The sequence below is a fragment of the Sinohyriopsis cumingii genome, chromosome 12 (assembly GCF_028554795.1).
Source record: "Sinohyriopsis cumingii isolate HCF-2022 chromosome 12, ASM2855479v2, whole genome shotgun sequence".
Lineage (NCBI taxonomy): Eukaryota > Metazoa > Mollusca > Bivalvia > Unionida > Unionidae > Sinohyriopsis > Sinohyriopsis cumingii.
This window is the reverse complement of record NC_142972.1, coordinates 124,750,212-124,775,090: the sequence shown is the minus strand read 5'-3', so window position 1 is coordinate 124,775,090 and position 24,879 is coordinate 124,750,212.

Below are 24,879 nucleotides of genomic sequence, written 5' to 3'. Positions count from 1 at the left end.
AAGGAAATTCGCCCAAAGTCGTTACTTTAAATTCAAAATTCCTTCAAGGGGGTACGCCTTAAATTACGCTGACCAAAGGTAATCAGTCGTTCCTAATTTTTCTTCCCCAAGATAATTGTTTCTTCGGTCAGACTTTGATAGCATATAATCTGAGAAATACAACACATACCAACTTCCTTTTGTTGAATATTCGACATGGCATTCCCATGAATAAGTTATGATCGGCATCGTAATGTTTACTTTCCTTGGACGACATTGCGATGTCCTGGTCAATTCTAAATTATCCATAGATGCTGGCCTCTACCTCACCCATGAAAGTTAACAACTGACATGGGAAAAGGTCGAAGCAACCCTTCAGGTGAAAACCTTGCTGGCTTGACTGTACTAAAATGTTGTTGCACAATGTATTCAATTTTAAAGTTCAGTACTTAAGTGCGTATTCAAATTTCAAGACATTATATAGCCCTCCCCAAGAGTAAATTCTCCATACTATTAATATCATTTGTTTATTAATTTCAAGCCTTTGAGTTTCTGTATGACAATAATGAACACCAATGCTACCCTATGGATATCATTGTTGTTTATTTTTAATTGTAGGCCTTGGTGTCCAGACGACGACAATAAACACCAACATTATACCCTAGTCTCATTTGTGTATTAATTTCAGGCCTTAGAGTGCCTCTACGACAGTAATAAACACCGCCGCTATAGTCTTCGTCTAATGCGTTCATGTTTTTCAGGCTTTACAATGTCAGACGACAGCCGCTATAGTCTTAGTCTAATGCGTTCATGTTTTTCAGGCTTTACAATGTCCAGACGATAGTAATAAACACCGCCGCTATAGTCTTCGTCTAATGCGTTCATGTTTTTCAGGCTTTACAATGTCAGACGACAGCCGCTATAGTCTTAGTCTAATGCGTTCATGTTTTTCAGGCTTTACAATGTCCAGACGATAGTAATAAACACCGCCGCTATAGTCTTCGTCTAATGTGTTCATGTTTTTCAGACTTTACAATGTCCAGACGACAGTAATAAACACCGCCGCTATAGTCTTAGTCTAATGCGTTTATGTTTTTCAGGCTTTACAATGTCCAGACGACAGTAATAAACACCGCCGCTATAGTCTTCGTCTAATGTGTTCATGTCTTTCAGGCTTTACAATGTCCAGACGATAGTAATAAACACCGCCGCTATAGTCTTCGTCTAATGTGTTCATGTCTTTCAGGCTTTACAATGTCCAGACGACAATAATAAACACCGCCGTTATAGTCTTCGTCTAATGTGTTCATGTTTTTCAGGCTTTACAATGTCCAGACGACAGTAATAAACACCGCCGCTATAGTCTTCGTCTAATGTGTTCATGTTTTTCAGTCTTTACAATGTCCAGACGATAGTAATAAACACCGCCGCTATAGTCTTAGTCTAATGCGTTTATGTTTTTCAGGCTTTACAATGTCCAGACGATAGTAATAAACACCGCCGCTATAGTCATAGTCTAATGTGTTCATGTTTTTCAGACTTTACAATGTCCAGACGACAGTAATAAACACCGCCGCTATAGTCTTCGTCTAATGTGTTCATGTCTTTCAGGCTTTACAATGTCCAGACGACAGCCGCTATAGTCATAGTCTAATGCGTTCATGTTTTTCAGGCTTTACAATGTCCAGACGACAGTAATAAACACCGCCGCTATAGTCTTCGTCTAATGTGTTCATGTTTTTCAGGCTTTACAATGTCCAGACGACAGTAATAAACACCGCCGCTATAGTCTTCGTCTAATGCGTTCATGTTTTTCAGGCTTTACAATGCCCAGACGATAGTAATAAACACCGCCGTTATAGTCTTCGTCTAATGCGTTCATGTTTTTCAGACTTTACAATGTCCAGACGACAGTAATAAACACCGCCGCTATAGTCTTCGTCTAATGTGTTCATGTTTTTCAGGCTTTACAATGTCCAGACGACAGTAATAAACACCGCCGCTATAGTCTTCGTCTAATGCGTTCATGTTTTTCAGGCTTTACAATGTCCAGACGATAGTAATAAACACCGCCGCTATAGTCATAGTCTAATGTGTTCATGTTTTTCAGACTTTACAATGTCCAGACGACAGTAATAAACACCGCCGCTATAGTCTTCGTCTAATGTGTTCATGTTTTTCAGGCTTTACAATGTCCAGACGACAGTAATAAACACCGCCGCTATAGTCTTCGTCTAATGTGTTCATGTTTTTCAGACTTTACAATGTCCAGACGACAGTAATAAACACCGCCGCTATAGTCCTCGTCTAATGTGTTCATGTTTTTCAGACTTTACAATGTCCAGACGACAGTAATAAACACCGCCGCTATAGTCTTCGTCTAATGTGTTCATGTCTTTCAGGCTTTACAATGTCCAGACGACAGCCGCTATAGTCATAGCCTAATGTGTTCATGTCTTTCAGGCTTTACAATGTCCAGACGACAGTAATAAACACCGCCGCTATAGTCTTCGTCTAATGTGTTCATGTTTTTCAGACTTTGCAATGTCCAGACGACAGTAATAAACACCGCCGCTATAGTCTTCGTCTAATGTGTTCATGTTTTTCAGACTTTACAATGTCCAGACGACAGTAATAAACACCGCCGCTATAGTCTTCGTCTAATGTGTTCATGTTTTTCAGACTTTACAATGTCCAGACGACAGTAATAAACACCGCCGCTATAGTCTTCGTCTAATGTGTTCATGTTTTTCAGGCTTTACAATGTCCAGACGACAGTAATAAACACCGCCGCTATAGTCTTCGTCTAATGTGTTCATGTTTTTCAGGCTTTACAATGTCCAGACGACAGTAATAAACACCGCCGCTATAGTCTTAGTCTAATGTGTTCATGTTTTTCAGGCTTTACAATGTCCAGACGACAGTAATAAACACCCCCGCTATAGTCTTCGTCTAATGTGTTCATGTCTTTCAGGCTTTACAATGTCCAGACGACAGCCGCTATAGTCATAGTCTAATGTGTTCATGTCTTTCAGGCTTTACAATGTCCAGACGACAGTAATAAACACCGCCGCTATAGTCTTCGTCTAATGTGTTCATGTTTTTCAGACTTTACAATGTCCAGACGATAGTAATAAACACCAAAAATACAACATAGGTATCATGTTTTGTTTTAATAACTTCAGACCTTTGAATTTGCAGACGACCATTTAATTCTCAGAAGCTCATCTTTTCCTTTGTTCTGTACAACATAACATGTTCTTTGATCAATTAGGACGCATGACAAACATCATTCACAAAACCTTCACATGTATCGGAGATAACGGCTACTTATAATTATCTTTGTGATTCCGTCGCATAATTTGACTGAATAATATACATGATAAAATCAATAAATATATGTTGATAGAATATGCACACCATTTATTAGATCATAAACATTGTGAGTGGAAGTTAAAGACAAACACATGCCGCTTTCTTTATGTTGTTTATAACAACGAATATTCAGCAGATGTAATACCATATTTGTATTCGTTAACTTCTTTGTAACGTCGTAGATGATACATTGCCACGTGTTGTCAGTGTAAAGAACACGCCAAGTATTTTAGGGATGGGTTTAAAGATGTCTGCTGGTGATACATGTATATGGATATTACACTGAGTGTTGTTAATATGTTCACCATTCTAAGGGAATTCATTTTGCATGATTGACATCCACATACTGAGACCGTAATTTGTCTTAATGTCCGATCGGAAAACAGAAATTAACAGAGATTCAATGAGTTATTTTTGTTCCAAGGTCTAAACTTTTCATTTGGAGACGAGTTTAAAGTGGTGCTGGACGTTCATAAAATTAAAGGCATACAAACATTACACATTGGAGACGAGTTTAAAGTGGTGCTGGACGTTCGTAAAATTAAAGACATACAAACATTACACATTGGAGACGAGTTTAAAGTGGTGCTGGACGTTCATAAAATTAAAGACATAAAAACATTACACAAATATACCATGTACTGACTTCAAATATAAACCATGCATTTTCATTACTGAATTTCAGGATATCATTTTGCAATCTTATGGAATTGAACTTCATTACTTTTCCATTATCTTGTGAAGACTACTATTGCTACTTCCGCTACTACTTCTACTGCTACAAAAAATAATAAAACCGCTCCTGTGGCCTGGTTAGAGCGTCCGCCTAGGAAGCGGGAGGTCGAGGGTTAGAACCCCGGCCGAGTCATACCAAAGACTTACAAAAATGGTTCTAACAGCTGCCTCACTTGGCTCTCACAGTGGCGTCGCTATAGGGGTGCGGGGGGTGCGGACCGCACCGGGTGACACCATCTCAGAGGGGTGACACCAAAATGAAAAATTGCAAATTTTACAGAGCACACACTGCTCGGTCTAGTCGGATTTCATAAGCGGATAACCGATCATAGTTAAATACATGACTAGCAGACACAGCAGTGGCGTCGCTAGGGGGATGCGGTGGGTGCGGACTGCACCGGGTGACACCATCAGAGGGGGTGACACCAAAATGACATTACTAAGGATTCTGTATGGTCTGTTACGGAAGGAGGACCATGGGGGTGACACCATGAGCTACCGTACTGGGTAACACCAACCCGAGTGACGCCACTGGCTCTCAGCATTAAGAGGTTAATGTTAGGACTAGTCATCCTGTTGTCAGGATAATGTGACTGGATGGGACATCATGCTACATGTCTGCGGCATGATGCCCCAGTGCTAGGCATAACTATAAACAGCCACATTGCACACTGTTAACTATACTCTATGGTGGCAGAATAATAGTCAATGCATCCAGTGTAAACATCAAACTCTGCTGGTTGATGCGCAGCTAGTTCGCTTCAGCTCAACACATCTTACTTCAAGGACTGGCACATCCTGTATGTTAAGCATTATCTTTCAGAAGAAGTCCGAGTATGTGTAAATTGCACGCATTAGTATAACCGAAAATAATATTTATTGTATCACTATCGTCTCACAGATGCTACCAGATGTAAACAAGCGATGTCACAGAACTACACTTATATTATACGCATCTAAACGGTTTTATGGGAACTGAATTAGATGTCTGCGCCCTGTATCAACAGGTGCAATGGAAGAGGACCTGGATTAAACATAATGCCATTGGGCTTCACAGTTTCACGGATACAGTATTATTAGAGAGGAAAAAAGTTAGAAATAACAAAATTTCGACAACAAAAATGAATGGCGCAACCCAAACATCTTTCACTTTTGCACATACCAATTGGAGCTGACATCAGCTGGAATAGGTCCTACATTTTTTTCTAGGAACAAAACGTCGGTTGGAGAAGTGTTGTACTACTGAATACCGATACACGGTCTTAAATATAACCAGAGCAAAACGTTTTACAGATGCTCTAGACTCTTCGCGCAATCATTTTCTTGCAAATATTATGCTTTGAAGATTTTATTTCTATGGTGGGATGCGGTTTTCGCGCCTGATGTAGCACCTGAAGGAGGGTAAGATTGGAGGCCGCCTACAGTCTTGTGATGTCCACTACACTTGTTGTCCAATTCACGAGGATGCGTCCCTTCCCTATGTTGAACGGCACCTCCCTAGCCTGTACGCCTACCTATCCATCGATGTAACCATGAATCGAACCTATTCTTGAGAAACATCACATATCCCGTGTCTCGACATGTCCAAGTTTGGACAATGATGTTTGGGCACTTGTGAACTGCGCCTATAAGAATATACCTGCCTACGATATAATTGATCGCCGCCACCGAAACATGAAATTTTCCATTGTCCCCTGCTACCCAACCGCAAACATATTCCTCTTACGGTGTGAAAGAAAACGTTGCTGGTCGTTGTGCATCGGGTTTGTCTGGAGAGGTATTCTGTGTGTGTGTGTGTGTGATTTGGATTTTTAACGTAGCTTTAACAATTTTTCAGTCATATCGCTACGATGTGTGCAGTGTGGCAGTTTATAGTGATGTCTAGCACTGGGGCATCATGCCGCAGACATGTAGCATGATGTCCCACCCAGTCACATTATCCTGACACCAGGCCGACCAGTCCTAACACTAACCTCTTAATGCTGAGCGCCAAGCGAGGCAGCTGTTAGTACCGTTTTTGTAAGTCTTTGGTATGACTCGGCCGGGGATCGAACCCACGACCTCCCGCATCCGAGGCGGACGCTCTAACCACTAGGCGGAGAGGTATTCTACAATACCCCAGGACATATACACCAGCCGCAGGAACCGTTGGACCCTGTGTACCTCGTGTATGCTGCCCATCGGCAATATCAAAGACCCACATCCGAAAAGATATACAAAATCATACAGTAAATGTTCGTGAGACCTGATATATGTTGATGGTTTTGTGATATAGCTATAAACTAAGAAATGTATAGGTTGTCCCAAAGCAGCAGAGAGGGTGAACAGACCATAGAATTCCGACAAAACAAATAAAACAAACAAAATAAAATCATCTCGTAGAAAGGTCCAGATTTTTACAAATTAACGTTTCCTTGAAATGTTTTATTTCTGTAATGACCGATTATACTAATGAAAACCCCAGTTCGAAATAGTAGCTGAAAAAATAAAGTACTCTACGTGTTTATTTATTCTTGTTTATTTTTTTGACGACCAACGTTGGTAGGCACCCTCTCTGCTGCTATTAATTTACCACCATACCAAGTTTGATGAATATTTCTCAACGCGTTCTCGCTGTCGTTTCTCCTCATCTGTTTCATCTTTATTTGTTCTATGTTTCAAGTAATATTCAAGTTCTGATGGTGGTTTTTCTATTTTTGGATTTATGTTCTTTCTGTGTTTATAATATATCATCAAACTTCTGTATCGATCTCCACCGCAATTTTTGCAAATCTGATATAATCCTCTAACGCCGTTGTTACATCCAACACAACTTCGTGGACCAGCATGAGGATTTTTCTTTATAAGATAATTATGTTTCTTGCAATATTCTCCACGACATTTTTTATTACATTTGTTAGTGGTTCCTTGACGCAGCCACGCACAGTTGTTCATTATATGAATGATATCTTTTTAATTAAATTTACACCCCTTCTGCTGATATCAATTAAAAGATTGATATGTTAAAAAAATAATGGTACATTCGGAATCTCATACTGCAAGAATAGCTCGAGAACGATTAGAAGCAATTAAAAAATTTCTTCCTGTCAGAGACTCATTCAGAAAAAATCTACAAGCGCAGCAAGAAGCACAAGTTGAGTATGAAGAAGAAACTAAAAAACTGTTTAAGCCCGTCACTGCAGCTACTAAGAAAGTTACAACTGTCATCAAAGAGGATCTTCTTCCGGTATCAAGACAAACTGCAGCGCAGACTGAGGAGATAGCAAGAGGAACTAGACAGACAATGGATATTTTACGAGATCTTCCAACTAATATAGCTGCGGCTCAGCCCAAACCTGTTGGCGAAATAGGTGAGATGAAAGATCACGTACCAGAAACAGAAAAAGAACAATTCAAGGAAAAGGTTTATATAAAAGATAAATTTAATGAACAACATCTTAATTACATAAAGGAAATTAAAAATATAGATAAATTAGCTGATTATGCCGCACGGAGTTATGATCATCGAAAAGAAGTTTTAAAAACCGAGTATGCCGATGATACTATAAGTCGTGAAAATTGGTACAAGTGGATATTTCGTATATATTATGATGCTGACCAGGCTAGAAGCGGTGATACTAGATATATTGCATTTATTAATGCAATAGATTCATTTTTTGATCGGCAACAGAAAAAACAACTTTTATCACCACAGCAACAACCTCCATCATCGCAGCAACAGAAAAAACAACTTCCATCATCGCAGCAACAACTTCCACCACCGCAGCAACAACCTCCTCGACCGCAATCTCCAGAAGAAGAATTTTACGATGTACCGGGTGCTACTGGCAGTGGTCTGGGGGATGATTTTGTTTGTCCTGATAATATCATCAATGACGTGTCACGGTTACAAGTTCTCATAGGAGGAAAACGTGCCGGAAATAATTCACCAGAAATAATTAATGAAGCAGCTGATATTTGCCAGCGATTATTTCGCGGCGGTATCATGGATATCGGCGTTTACCGAGAACTTATCGATGAACTTGTTGATGACTAGTTGTTAGATAAATGGTAAATAAAAATAAGATGATAATACATAATAATCATCGCAAACCTGTACAGGTCAGAGCGGTAAACTCACGATTACCAATCTATAGAGCTACTTACGGAGATGGACTTGGTGATGTTATTCAGGGATTATTTACAAGGATAGCTCCAAAAGTAGCACCTGTTGCAAAACAATTATCGATGAAGGCTATTGATATTGTTCGTGATAAAGCTCCTGGTGCAATTGTCAATGTTGCTGGTAAGGCGTTCTCGGCGATCAAAGAAAGACTAGCACGATTATTGCGACGAAAACGAGAACCACCAGTAAAATTACCAAGTACTGAGGTGATGCCTGCAGATGTCAGTAAAATAATAAATCAAGCTGCAAATCAAAAACTAGCGGAATTATCTGAAGAAGCGGAAAAAAATATAACAGCAAATTTAATAGCAGGAAGCGGTCTTCGTCGACGATGATCATCATTTGGAAAAATGGTAATTATAATAAAATGTTTAAACGCATATCCGACCCAGCATTTGATATGGAGGCACCTGTCCTTAAGTATGAATCTGTACGTGATTATCAATTTTATTCCTATGACGCAAAACAACCATATCAGCGGGGGAGAATCGAATTACAGGTTCATGATACAAGTAGATATTTCTTGCCCGCTGAAGCGTTTATTGAAGTAGAAGGTGAACTTGTAAAGGGGGATGATACGGCATATGATCTTAATTTGCGTGTTGGTTTTGCCAACAACGGGATTATGGCGTTGTTTGATAGCGCCACATACATGATTGATGGAAAAAATATTGAATCAATTCAGAAGGATATTGATGTTGCTACAACAATAATTGGTCTAGCGAGATATTCTGACGACTTTACAAGATCGGCCGGTCCAACAATGATGTTTGCTAAGGATATCACCGACAACGCCAACCATAATCAGCATATCAAGTTACTTACACCGCGGGATACTTCTGTTGCTAATCAGGCAGAAGCTGCCAACCCCGATCGTGAAACTAGACCAGCAGGTGAACTTGAAATCATAAAAGATATTGCCCCGACTTACAACTTAGGGTTTGCAACACGCCGAGCAGCGATGTCGGGAAATAATAGAAATTTTTCGTGTGCAATTCCATTATCTCACATCTTTGGATTTTGCAGAAATGTTAGAAAGGTAATCTTTGGAGCTAAACACACAATTGTGCTCGTAAGAAAAAATGATGATAATGATGCAATATGGCGAGGTGCTGGTGTTGCTGATGCTGGTAAAGTAAATATAACAAAACGTTCATTGTGGATGCCAGTAATGACACCATCAATTACTGAGGAACAAAAATTACTCTCTTTTATGGATCAGGGCGGTAAATCATTGCTATCATGGTTAACAGTAACCACAGATGCTATTCAAAGCAATGTTAATGGTTTATTTACATGGCATATAGCATCACAACAGGGTGTTTCTGCACCACGACATATTTTTATTGCGCTGCAAAATAATAACCGGATAAATAATCAAGAACGTTCACATATGATATTTGATAACCTTGGAGTTAATGAAGTTTCCTTGAGGATAAATGGATATCAAGAACCGGCTGAGGATATATTGTTAAATTTTAATCAAAATCATGTAGCGCGTGCATATCATCGTTTGATGTCATTTATGGGACGTGATCAAAATATAGATACCGGTTTGCAAATATCACAACTAGATTTTACAGGTTTATATCCGATTTATTATTTTTCGCTGGAGCATCTTGATTTATCCAAGCAATCTGTCGTTGATATACACTTTCGAGCTCATGTTACCAACCCGCCAGGTGGTGGTGCCTTCTACAGAGCAATCGCGGTCATACTTAGCGATAAAGCCATGTTACTTGAAGGTGGTAGTGGTCGAATGAGAGTCGTTGATACACCAGTGGAAAATCTTTAATTATTCAGAAAAAGATTATTTATATAAAAATGTCGTATAGTCATGTTAATGTTACTCTGACTCCTGGTCAGGTCAAAAAGCTTCAATCAAAAACCGCCAACAAATGCGGAACTAAAATATCACTAAAACGAGATCAGATTAGTGGTGGTCCAAACAAATTATCGTTGACAAATAATCAGATTAAACATTTCAATAAAGCCCTAGAATCAAAAACTGGAGTTCAATTTCATCTTTCTCCGAGCGCCATCAAAGACATGGTTAAAATAGGTGGTATATTTCCACTTCTTCCGGCTATTCCAGCGTTAATAGCTGCTGCTGCTCCAGCCGTAGCAAAAGCAGCCGCGTTAGGTGCTGTTGGAACAGCTGCTGGAATGGCACTAAAGAAAGCAACAGGAAATGGATACAAAAAAAAGGGACGCGGCTTAAGATTGCCAGGATCTCGTTAGGGGAGAGGTCTAAGGCTTCCACGTTAGACGTTCCAGCATCAAATTTTGATTTACTTGATGCTGCTAAAAAATTAAAAATAAAAGCCTTTAGAGGTGCTTTTATGCGAGATCAATTACCGAAACAACCAAACAAACTCGAAACAGGTATTATTAATCTAGACTCGAATTCAGGACCCGGTACTCATTGGGTATCATACGCGGTTGATCCACGTGGAATCGTTTATTTTGATTCGTATGGGTTAGCTCCACCCGTTGAATTTATCAAGTATGTCGCACCACTTCATAAAAAAGTTTGGTATTCAACGCTACCCACACAAACAATGACAGATCCGCCAATATGTGGCCGTGAAGTAATTAATGTACTCGACGCTATATCAAAATCTTCCAAACCACCGCATAAAGTTGTGCATGATTATACAAGTAACCGATTCGTTGCGCGTAAAGCGTTTTAAACAACAGGTCTTATTATAATGGTTGATATTTACGGAAGATCTTCTACCAGCAAGAAAATAAAATCCGATGTTGATCTGTCGAAGTATGCGACTAAAGATGAACTCGCTGATATTATGAACCTGGCTGGAGTTGACCCAGATGAGGTTGTTATTTTTCAAGATCGATATGGTAAACTAAAAACGAGCAATATCAGATGGAATGATATAGTTCGACGAGTACTTGGTGCAGTTACGGATAATATTCCCGCGTTTACTGACAGCGGCAAAATCAGAGATTCAAGTGTATCATTTGCAACAATTAGAAATGAAATTGCAAGAAGCGTTGCTAATCGTATGAAAAACACCGGCGACACAATGGCGGGTGAACTTAGCATGAACGGAAATAAAATAGTAGTTTTAAGAGATCCAACATCTGACGAAGACGCAGCAACAAAAAAATACGTCGACAACGTGGATGGAAAACTATCCACGCTGCGGGCCGAGTATGATGGTCACGTGGGCGCTTTTGCAAGATTTCGAAGAAATTTTCAAAAAACCGACGAATCCATTGATAAATTCTTTGGCACTCCGCACGCCATTGATATAAAACTCGTTGATATCAAAACTAACCTAGACACGATCAAACAAACACAGCAAAACATCGTAGCGGGAATTCCTGAGATTGTCAACAAAACCAGTCTGATTAAAATTTCAGCTGGAATAACTCCCAGACATATCACAAACATCGTATACACGGTATCATCGGGTTTTGCAACATGGTCGCAGCAAAATAAAACTATCAAATATACCGCAACAGTAACTGGCGTGTACAGGCTGTCTGTGTTTAGTGCTGCAAAATTTGAAATATTTACAACGTTTCCATGGCGTCATTCCACCGACAGGTTTTCCGGGGTTGTATCTGTTATATTAAATAGCGGAAACGAGGAAATATTTATCCTGGAAGCAGCTGATGAGAAATTAACCGCAACATCTTACTGGTGGTGTTTGGAATTTGTTGCTGAAACACTTCAATTGGTTACTGCATAAAAATATATGGACGGTGCACAATACAGGTACAATCAAGCGCGTGAATGGCAGGCGGCGCTAAAAGATCAAGTCGATCAATATACAGTAAAAGTAAAAAAATATCGACGACGATTAGTTATCGTTGATGTGATTGTTTATTCAGTATCCGCTGTTGTTGCTGGAACCGGTGTCATATTATCAGCGGTGACAATGATGGCACCAGCATCTGTAACTATTTGTATTTCAGCAGCAACAACTATTGCAGGTGTGCTTAATATCATCGCAAAAACAATATGTACTTGCACGAACGAAAAATTATCCGATTACATAATAAAATTACACACAACGACGGTAGCATACTCGATATTATCCTCGTTGTTATCAGCGAGTCTTAGTGATGGAATTATATCTGATTTCGAGTTATCAATGATGACTAAAATATACGACGAGGGTATCGGTATTAAAGATACAAGTATTAATAATGACAGAATTACTCCAGCAGATCGTGACCAACAAAACTCCGCCAAAGATAACGATGATCTCGGTAAGTTCGTTTAATCCTGAATTTAGTGTTAATTTTTCTACTGCAATTCCAGTAAAAGAAATAGCACTAGCGCAATTACGAGTATATTACAGCTGGCCAAATATCAAATCAAAATCATTTCATGGTACACCAGCAAATAATTCGCTTGTATTTGCTAGTAAAAATAAACCCGATGGAACACCTGACTGGGTTGTTGTTGGAATACCAACTGGCAGTTATGAGATCGAACAAATCAATGAGGAATTTCAACGTAGAATAAAATCAATAACCGGAAAAGAAGCAAAAATATCAATTAATGTTTATGAACCGACCCTGTCCTCGACGGTTGAAATACATTCTCCCGATTACGTGGTTGATATTTATAAATCTTCAATCAGATCCGTACTAGGTTGGCCTGAAATCCCCCGGTGTATGAAGGACTACCAGAACCAACTCGGGATGATTTTACATCATCGAAAAGTTTTCATCATAATATTAAAATGAATTATACAAGTTTCTGGTGGAACATAGAAAAACGTGTATGGGATAAACGGGATCAATTTCGTGTCGAGAAAACTGGTGAGTACTACTGGCTCTTACACAACGTTGATGGCGGTAATTCATCTTACGATATAAATATCAGTAATGTCATTCATATCATAAATTCAGATCATGAAGAACAACTGGTTAATTTACGTATCCTTTTTCATGAATATTTGTCCGATTTGACATCTACGCGTGAAGACATTATTAAACGAGTAGAAATTTTAAATAATATAGCTGATACTATTGAATATTTTCATAATAGAATCATAAACCTGGTTTTTGAATCATCGGGTTATAATAGAAGGTTTTTCGTAGCCAAGTACAAAATATCCGAAGCTGACATTGTAACATTTAAGTTTCCTGATTATAATCCAGATAAATTAAGAAAATCTGTCAATGATGTCATTGATGAATATTTTCCTAAAATACTCGATGCATGGAAAAAACTAGCACCGCATCCAACCGTTCTTAGATATGATAATGATCCACATGGCGGCGGAAGACACGTATCTCCAGGAATCGTTAATATAACATCGACATTCGCGGTCAATCTGGTTTGTGATGTAATCGATGGCAGCTATCAAATAGATCTCGGAAGATCAAATCAGGCTCAACAAGGATACATCCTATACACATTTACACCACAAGTTCCCCCGGAAGTTTAATCGTGCAAGAACCAACTAATTCTGTGTATCTGCGGTGTCACAATAATATGTTAACACGAATAAATTTTAAGCTCACAGACCACCTTAATCGCTTAATTCACATACGTGGAGAAGAACTTGTGATAAATCTGTATGTGAAATCTTAAATATTATGTAATGGAGTGTTTTTATACACTAAACACGGACACGAGGATTTCAGACTCAAATTCGACCAACTTAAAAAAAAAAAAAAAAAATATTTTTTTATTACTGATACAAATTAATCAGCCTTGCAAAAAAAAATTATTCAGAAATATGTTTATATTTTTTTTTCTGAAAATTTAATTCTAGCCCACACGTGGTCAGCGTTGACAGGGACCCCAGTTACCAAAACTTTCATTTTCATTATTACTTTGGATCGTTTCATCAGTAACGAAGTTACTCGCTGACATAATTTTTCTTAATTGTCTTATACGAGTACTAATCGTTTTCTTTGCCTCGTACTCGTGGGATAATAGCGATTTAATTCTTTCTACGGCGGCAGAGAGAGGAACGAATTCCTTCACCTGATTATCTTCTACGGTAGCTAGCGACTGAAACATTGCCGCCTGAATCCGTTTCATGAGCTTGTATTCAGATGATAGTGTGTGTGTTCCCTGGTTTTTACGTTCTTGTAAAATCTCAAAATCAGAAACTATTTTTTCAGGATTTAGTTCATCGGATATATTAATTCCATCTTTTTTCAATTTTTTAATAGCAACAATTACATCATTGATATTTTCATGGTTCATTATGTAATATATAAATCTTTAAAATAAAAAAAATTATCCCCACAGAACCCCTATCGAGTCTTTAGCGAGTTCAAGGGGGGGGGACAGTACAAACATATACGCTCAGCAAAATCCCACCCACAATAATCAATCCCGTGGGTGATACGAAAATATGTATCAACCACCGGTCAATATTGTGGTTGAATTTTGCTGAGCGGGGGGTTTTGCGGTTCCCCCATTATTATAAAAATCGCAATTATGCGCACCACCGACAAATTGTCAGCCATGGGGATTCGATCCTGGACCGCGAGCGTCACAGTCCAATACCATACTGATTGAGCTAATGAACCTTGTTACGAACATATGTTTCGGAAGTTAATATATAGCTAAGGAACCAACAGTTACACTAAAACAGCGGTTTCTGAATAATAACTACTTCCGCATTAAAATAACGGTTTCTGTATTATAACAACAGTTTCTGAATATAAAACAGCGTTTTTCCTAAGCAGACTGCAAATACAACCTGCGAATCAATAAGCGGCATGAACACACCTGCAGATCGATTTATACCATAACAACCGTTTCTGTTCTGTGTCTATATTACAGCTTCCTTGCGGATCAATAACATTATCCTGATTTCTCGTAATGTTGTATGATGGGAAATATTTAAAAACCATAAATAATACTTCTACGAGTAATTAATTACGTCGTAATTAGTTAAACTGACTAATTACAATCATAAAAAATCAAAAATCTACGAAGAAAACTATATATTAAAAAGTAATCTCCCCTATATAATCAAAAATTCAGTAGCATACGATCAGACAGTACTGGGTCCCAATGGTTTTGATAGTTTATCTCGTTAACAATATTGAAAGGTGATTTTCTGTTTATATTTTTTCGAGAAAGCGGTTTTATATATATTTTCTGCTACTTTTTATACTGAATGCGGGTGAATATCAAAATATTTCGCAGCAGAACATATTGAACGAAATATAATTACTTCGCCAGTTTCTGTGTTTGTAGAATTTACCGCCCTCTTTCCGATTGTCTTACATCTTCCAGTATTACCACATGCAGAGTTCACGCTTTGTGTGACAACTCGAAGGTTGGATAAATTATTGTTTTGAGGATTCCCATCAATATGATCAATAACAAGACAGTCATTGATCACTCCGAAGAAACATTCATACGTGAATCTATGACAGAAATAATGTTTCTTTCCTCCCTCGTATGCGAACCTTAGATAACCATGATTATTAACAACACCAATTGGTCTCTTCAACCTGCAGTGTCTGATGACACCATTAATATCTGATTCGTAATTCTTAATGACAGGATGTGGGACAAATTTATTTTGCTCCATTATAATAATATTATTTGTTTAAATCATTGTTTGTCTGAAATCTTGATATATAATCCTCCACGGATTTTATAGCGTTTTCACCGTTATTATTTTTTTTTTTGTCATAATATCTTTTAAGTTCTCTGAACCGTTTTCCACCGCACTTTCCACATAATCCTGTTTTTCCTCGCACTCCAATACCACACGGCAAACATGGTATTGGTCCTAGACTTCCTCGTCGTATGTTTTGTGAGTGCATCCAACAAAATTCCTTTCTGCAGGATTTGTTGCATCGATTTACTGAGCCGATCATCAACCATCTGCATTGAGACATTGTATATATAATATTTTTTGTTTTAAATATTTGTTTTAATTATATGAACGAGTTTGAGAGATTATCCCAAACTAGGCCTGTTAAATATAAATTCAACCTCGACAGATTATCTCACCTGCCAGTGCGAGATTTGGTTGATCCGAAAAATAAAAGTTTGATCTCGAAAATTCACGACGCCAAGAAAGAATTTTACACGAATGGTGCATCTCATACATGGTCAACGTTCAAGATTATACGCAACACTGACAAAGTCAGTGTCGACTCTGTCACGGACGCCACAATGAACGACAAGCGAGCGGCAACTATCATTAACTACATCGCTGAATACGAGGGCAATCAAAAATATTTCTTCAGAGTAAAATTTATTGTATTAACAGAAACAGGTAGTTGGATTATCCGTGACAAATATGATCCTGTCCTTGGCAATAATAAAACTATCATATTAAGTAAAAATTCCAGACCGGGTCTATTGACGGGTATTGACAAACCATATTATGAGCGAGCGTATCCTGTAAGAGCGGTTATTTATGGAATCTATGAGATAAATAAAAAACCCAACGTTGATAAACTAGCGCCGATGAAATTTTCAAGGTTAAATTGTGTAGCCGAACGAGTAATAGAACACTTTACAAACGCGATGCGTGGAAATGGATTAACTGATTTAAGGCGTGAAAAAATAAACTCGTGGGCTGATTCAGTTAAGGATACCGGTGCTACAATAAAAGATGTTGCTGAACTAGGAAAACTATTAAAATTTCCAATAACCGTAGCGACAATAACGGGAGAGGTACTGTACGAATAGAAATATAAATCGAAAGGAGCTCCAATAAATATTATTGATCATAACGCGCATGCATGGACTAGCGCAGTAACAATATTTCCACGTGATCGAACTGTTAGATTTTACCCCTCAGATATGAGTATGTTTGATTTTATTAACGAAATAAGTAAAAACGATCCTGTATCGGTATGGATATTTAAAAGTAATGAGGAAGGTGGATTTGATCAGTTTGTTAGACCAAACGGTGAAATATATCGAACAGAATATCTCCACGACGAGATGAAAAATCTTGCGGAGAAGTTTTTAGAGTGCAAGCACGCGGAGAATACTGACAAATTACTAACTAATTGCTTTACCGTTCCATCTGTTGCGGCTCATTTCGCTAGAGAAAGAAATTCATGGAAACCAACACGATTTGATTTACTCGAGGACGTACGCGCAAGTTGCGTCGAATACGGACACGGCGGATTATGGAATACCAAATATAATTACAATGATGTCATTTCGGTTGATATGGTTGCATATTATCCAGGAAGTTTTCTAGGATACGGAGATTGTTCTGTATACTTTAAAAGATTTGGTCACCCTACAAACGAGATGACGCGAGTGGCAATTAATGGACCATTACCTGATTTTGATCTGACTGGATTCGCCTGTATTGAATCATTCGAGCTTAACGAAAATCTTCACAAGATTTGTTATGTTTGGTTTGGTAGACATTTTTGTGAAAAACGTTGGGCACCTATAGTTTTATTACGATATATGCTAGATTGTGCGATACTGACATCGTTGGTGGTCAGTGAGGCGATTATATCATATCATGCACAGACGAAAGTTTGGTTGCCCATGTCAGATTCTGAAGTTATTAGCGAGTTTAAGGAAAAATATCCTGATGATATTCCTAAAATTCTCGAGAATAAACTCAAAATCGCAAAAGATCTCGGTAGAAAAATTATGGGTAAATTTACTCAAGGTGGTGCATATGATCATAAAAGACATCACACACGATTAATTCTAGATGATGCCGAGTACGATTTTATAATCGCTGATACAACAGCGAGAAATATATTTGTAAATCGAGAAAGTGTTTATTTATCCGACGGAACAAAATTGGGTACGATCGTTAGTTACATAAATGATGTCTCCTCACAGTATACTCATCTAAGATCTTCCATGTTGGCTTACGTTTCCATAAATTTATTATCGACGATTAATAGATTTCCTGAGACCGCAGTCAGAGTCGCAACAGATTCGTTTTATATTTCAAGTAAATATTTAGAATCTGTTATGAAATTTACAAGTAATGATGAACGATGGGGTTCGTGGAGAATAAAAAAGGAACTCTTACACAATTATACAGAACCAGCAGATGTTCCAATGAGAGATTTTTATCGTAAGGGTAATAAAATATCAGAAATGTCGAAAGCGCCATCGCTGAGTGATCCAATAACTATATATAAGAGAGTATATCTCAATGGACCTGGTGGATGCGGCAAAACGACTCGAGCAATTAATGTTTTTAGAAATTCAGATATTATCGTGCTGACACCCACACATAGACTTGCACGCGAGATGAAACAGCGGCAAGTACAATCGTGTACGTATCATAGTTTCTTTCGGTGGCGCGGGGATACATGGACTCCTGAACGAATGGGAGAAAAATATATACCTAAAATAATTATTTGGGACGAGATATGTACGGTGTCATTGGATACATTAAAAACGTTTCTTGATTGGTTGCTGACGAAAAATACCGCTATAATAATGTGTGGCGATCATGGTCAACCGCCGCCTTTTGTTGGACCATCTCCACATGATTGATTAAAAAATTTCGTTGATTACTACGAAGAAATAGACGATGATCATAGAGCTCTCGATGCAAATTTGAAGGAGTTTAAAAAATTAATCAGATTACAATCAAACAAAATTCAGTGTGAAATAATACGTGGAGTGATCTCAGAGACCTCAGCGAGTGATCTTTTAAATTTATGGAGACCCAACGATTTGATCGTAACAAGTAGAAAAATAATCAGAGACGATTTACAACAACAGTTATTTCAACTACATAAAGAAAAATACTCAGAATTACCCGTACCGTTGTGTTAAAGACCATCAGATACACGAAAACAGAATATTAATGTTGATACTCCAGGACAGACTGAAAAACAGAATCTCGTATTAAATGATATTGTTGCCGTTGATATCAGTGTGGTCGAAGATGCATTACGCGCTGACAAATCTCCATGGGTGTTGGCATAGGCTATGACGATCCACTCGTCTCAGGGATTAACTATTTCTGATACACGAGTCTGGATTATAGACGATCGTATCGAGTGGTCAAATTTAGTTTATTTAGCGGTATCGAGGGTCAGATAAATATCTCAATTACGTAGAATTATAATTCCTGAAATCGTTGATAAATTTAACATCATCGATGATGATATAATAAGAAAAAAATTAATCGGATACAAACAATCTGATAAAAAAAATAAACGCGACTTTGATCTTGATGTTGAATTTATTACTGAGTTAAAACAGCAGCAGAATAATCATTGCGCCAGTTGTAATTGTGTAATGCTGTGGAGGTATTCGAGTAATGATTCAAGACAATTTACCGTAGATAGAAAAGATAATAGTCGCGGTCACACACGAGAAAATACCATGTTGACCTGTCTTGAGTGTAATCGACGTCGCGGCGCTAGTGCTAGTTAAGTGATCGCGGTGGTAGTTGTGTATCCGCGGAGATTATTTGTAGTTGTTCACGTACAAATCCACGCTGAGGAGCAGCCGAATCTAATCTGTAGATTGCAGGTCTACCTGAGGATCTTGTCACGGTGGATATTTTGTGTGTGGTAACACTCCAAATAGGATCAGTCGCTCTCGCGCTACCACCTTCAAGTTCACCAGGCTCATATAAATATCTAACTGTAACATCACCCAATATTTTTTGTTTTTCAACATCTTTTCGTTGTGTTGGTATATTTTTTTTTGTAATTGCATTAATGGGTTTCATGTTGGTTGTTCGTGTAATCTCATTATTTAATGCAGCTATCACGCTTGGTAATCTTGCAACCCACTCGCGAGATCTTTTATCCTGAATAAATACCCTCGCGTATTGATATCCAAATAACCGCTCAGCGAGTGTTCGATTAAATCGCTCAACAATTGCTTGATCACGGTGAATTGCAGTATGACATCGTCGTATTTTGGTATTATGTTGTTTCATCAACGATGATACTGGACCAAGAAATTCCTTACCAGGATCAACCTGTAGTAGATGTGGCCATCGCAGACCATCTTGTGGTCCGAGTCCTCGTTGATAAATTCGTTCAGACGCATCGGCTACTTCAGATGATGTTTTCGCTGATAGCGGCTCTGCTTCTTTATATCTACTTGCAACATCAACTACGGTTAACGTGTATTTGTATGTTTTTCTACGCACAGTATCATGCGGTAAAAACAGAATATCAGCTTGATGAACTTCATTAGGAACACTGACATCGAAATACGCGTACTGAATTCGTTTCGGTGGTGGTAGATAAATTTGCCATATTGCTTGTTTGGATAACCACGTTTTAGCAGTAGAATGTTTAACCGCTGCTGCATCAGCAAGTTTACCAATTGCTGCTTTGCCTCTCCTGTATCCTCTTGGTGAATAATAAATCGATTCCATTATTAATTACCAGCCCCAATCGCTAATTTACCTTTCATCGCGGATCTTACTAACCAATTAGCTAATGATTCTCTAATATTTTTATTTTTTATGGAATTTAATGCATGAATTAATTTCACATCTGCAATATGTCTATCTTGTAGATTTTGACTTTTATAAGCTACATCATGAGCGTGACAAGCTCGATCAATAGCGTTTATTGGTTCCTCGCCTGGTTTTGGTTGATCTTGATTATCGAGCCTGATATCAAGTCTGGTACCAGGACCGCAATAATTATATCTTGGTAGATGTTTTTTCCGCTGTATTTAGCCCATGGAGTACCTGGAAACTTTGACATCAAATTAGCAATATCACCACCGCGCTTATTCGGTAAAAACGAAAATTTCTTTCTACCGCATACAGAACATTTTCCACCATACGCTATTTTTTTATTTTTTGTTGTAACCGTAGCTAAATCAGTAGTTGGAGTTTTAACTCTACAACGTAAGCAATATAAATTCATGACATAATATATATATGGATATAATTGATTTCTCAGCAACAAGAAAACGAGAGCCAGTTAAACACCACCCTGCGTTACCAAATTCCATCAGAATGATTATCATAGGACCATCTGGATCGGGTAAGACGCAGTTATTACTTAATCTGATAATGAGATGGTTGAAATAGGATAAATTGTATTTAGTAGCACCATCCGCTGATGATCAACGATGTTATGATGTACTTAAAGATTTCAATGAAAACGCGCGATTACTGGATGAAGGTAATGATGTTATAGAGTTTATAACCGATATTGATGAAGCACCATCCGTAGATTCCAAGGACGGATTTATTAATAATTTAGTTGTATACGACGATGTGATGCTAGATAAACAATCAAATCCAGCCAGAATATTTTCCCGAGGGAGACATAACAATACAGAAGTGATCTATGTTACTCAACGATACACACAAATTCCGAAGGTGATTAGAGACAACTGCAACATTTTAGTTGTGTTTAATGGCGTAGACACACACACACTTAGAAATATTCATCAAACTTGGTGTGGTGGTGACATGGATATAATTAATTTCAAAAATTTCTTCTCACGAGCGCAAGCTACTCCACATGGATTTATAACAATAAATTTATATGATCCAAGAACAAGATATCGTGTGGGTCTTGATAAAATCTTTTAACGTTTTTGATTTTTAAAATTAATAGCAGCAGAGAGGGTGCCTACCAACGTTGGTCGTCAAAAAAATAAACAAGAATAAATAAACACGTAGAGTACTTTATTTTTTCAGCTACTATTTTGAACTGGGGTTTTCATTAGTATAATCGGTCATTACAGAAATGAAACATCTCAAGGAAACGTTAATTTGTAAAAATCTGGACCTTTCTACGAGATGATTTTATTTTGTTTGTTTTATTTGTTTTGTCGGAATTCTATGGTCTGTTCACCCTCTCTGCTGCTCCCAACTTGACTTCGTTCGTGACCGTGACCGTATCTAACATATGTGAAATGTGTTGTATCTTTCTTCTAGGAGAAAAATATTTACAATCTAAGCAATTACCAGGTGTGCCAGTGATCACTGAGATTTTACCAATACTGATATCAGGGTTGAATATTTCTCTTTGTGGTGATTTAATTTTAGAATTCCATGCAGTTAGCAGTGATAACAAGATCTAAAATGCTTTAACTTAAGGCTCTCAATACATGCGTGGAGTAACTACACGACACGCACAACTGCTCAGACTCGGGAGCAATAAAGTAGATTCATTATTGTAAAGTTAATTTCACACCACGAAAGAGAGTAAATATCAGTGTGTTTCTTTTGAAATTAATGTAGACATTTTTTAAAACTTTAACAATATAATTAATGTAGACATTTTTTTACAACTTTAACAATGTAATGCAAAGAAATTGGAAAATATCCAAAGACAGGAATGAACGGGTTAACGGGTTAACATTATATATATATATATATCGATTCTATTGTCATACACTAAGTGCAGTAAAAGCAAGACAGACGAGTCGCTTTTTAAATTAGGAACGAATTTAACTATCAAAGTTATAAATGAAAATGTTAAAGGCATTACAGTATTATAAAGTGAAAATTAATTTAACCTTTTAAACGTCTATGAAAGTCATAAATGAATGAAAAGTTCCTTATAATTTTCACTTCTCATTTTGCGTCAAATTTGCCTATTCATGTGACCTAGCCTAACTAATAGGAAGTTATTGAATTCTTAAAGAAACCTCAAACCCCATCAATCAACGAGAAATGAATCCATTGGCAGTAGTTAAGTGGGACACTCTAGGGACTAGGGGACTTCCATGTTAAAAAGGGTATATCCACTCTGGGGACTATGTAAAATTTAACATAGGAGAAACAAATATACACTCTGGGGACTATGTAATTTAACATGGGAGAAAGAAATATCCATTCTAGGGAATGCATACAAACCCCAAATATACTATCCACACAACGTCGCTAACGCGTACAAAGCCCAAATATACTATCCACACAAGCGTACGCAAACGCATACAAACCCAAAATATACTATCCACACGAAAGGGAGGGAAACCAAACCCAAAATATGCTATCCACACGGAAGGGAGGGAAAACAAAACCAAATATACTATCCATACAAGCGTACGCGAACGCATACAAGCCCCAAATATACTATCCACACAACGTCGCTAACGCGAACTAACCCCAAATATACTATCCACACAACGTCGCTAACGCATAAAAAAACCAAATATACTATCCACATGGAAGGGAGGGAAACCAAACCCAAAATATGCTATCCACACGGAAGGGAGGGAAAACAAAACCAAATATACTATCCATACAAGCGTACGCGAACGCATACAAACCCCAAAAATACTATCCACACAACGTCGCTAACGCGTACTAACCCCAATATACTATCCACACAACGTCGCTAACGCATAAAAACCCCAAATATACTATCCACTCTCGGGAGGAAGAAGAGAAAAAACAACCAAATATACGATCTACACAACGTAAGCGAACACACACACACACACAAACAAACACACACACACACACACACACAGACAGGGACTATTATCTATTCCCGTTATCTCCCTTCTGTGTTGATAGTATATTTGGGGTTTGTTTTTTCCTCTTCCCTGCGTGTGTGTGTGTGTATGTGTGTGTGTGTGTGTGTGTGTGTTCGCTTACGTTGTATAGATCGTATATTTGGTTGTTTTTTTTCTTCTTCCTCCCGAGTGTTGATAGTATATTTGGGGTTTTTATGCGTTAGCGACGTTGTGTGGATAGTATATTGGGGGTTAGTACGCGTTAGCGAATTTGTGTGGATAGTATATTTGGGATTTGTATGCGTTCGCGTACGCTTGTATGGATAGTATATTTGGTTTTGTTTTCATTCCCTTCCGTGTGGATAGCATATTTGGGTTTGTTTTCTCTCCCTTCCGTGTGAATAGTATATTTGGGGTTTTTATGCGTTAGCGACGTTGTGTGGATAGTATATGTGGGGTTTGTATGCGTTCGCGTACGCTTGTATGGATAGTATATTTGGGGTTTGTACGCGTTAGCGACGTTGTGTGGATAGTATATTTGGGGTTTGTAAGCGTTAGCGACGTTGTGTGGATAGTATATTTGGGGTTTGTAGGCATTCCCGTACATATGTATGGAGAGTATATTTTAATTTTGGTTTTATTCTTCGATCTGTTTGTGGGGGGGTATTGGTCTCTGTTTGTCCCTATAAAACTCACTTTATCCCTATCAAATACACTCTACCTACCTACCTACAGTAGCGCGTATTCAGGTCAGCCACTTGCAACACTGTTGACATTTATCCCCTAGTGTTCAGTACAGTGACGTCACTGACGCTGGAAATTTTAAGACCATAAATATGGACTTGGGGATTTCCACAGGTTGTAGCTATACATATGTATTAGAGTTCATAAACAGGAACGTCACTCAAGCTGAGGCTATAAAAAGATAGTGGGATTTTCCAAAGGAATAACCCACAAGTTGTAGTATAAATAGATAGTGAGATTTCATAGGAATTTAAGCTGATTATAGATACATGGGTGTTTATCCACGATCGTCACACAAGTTGATATTGTAAGTAGTTACTAATTTTATCCATTTTAGTCTAAACCATTGTAACTTAATTTTCGGGGATATGTTTTAAATTATGGGACAATTTCGTCATTATAGCCTTACTTTTAGTCAAATCCATTTTGTCGTTGAGCTTTTCCTTGATTATAGCTATTTATAGCATCATTATAATTATGCAAATTTTTGAACACCCCAGCAAAATTTCAG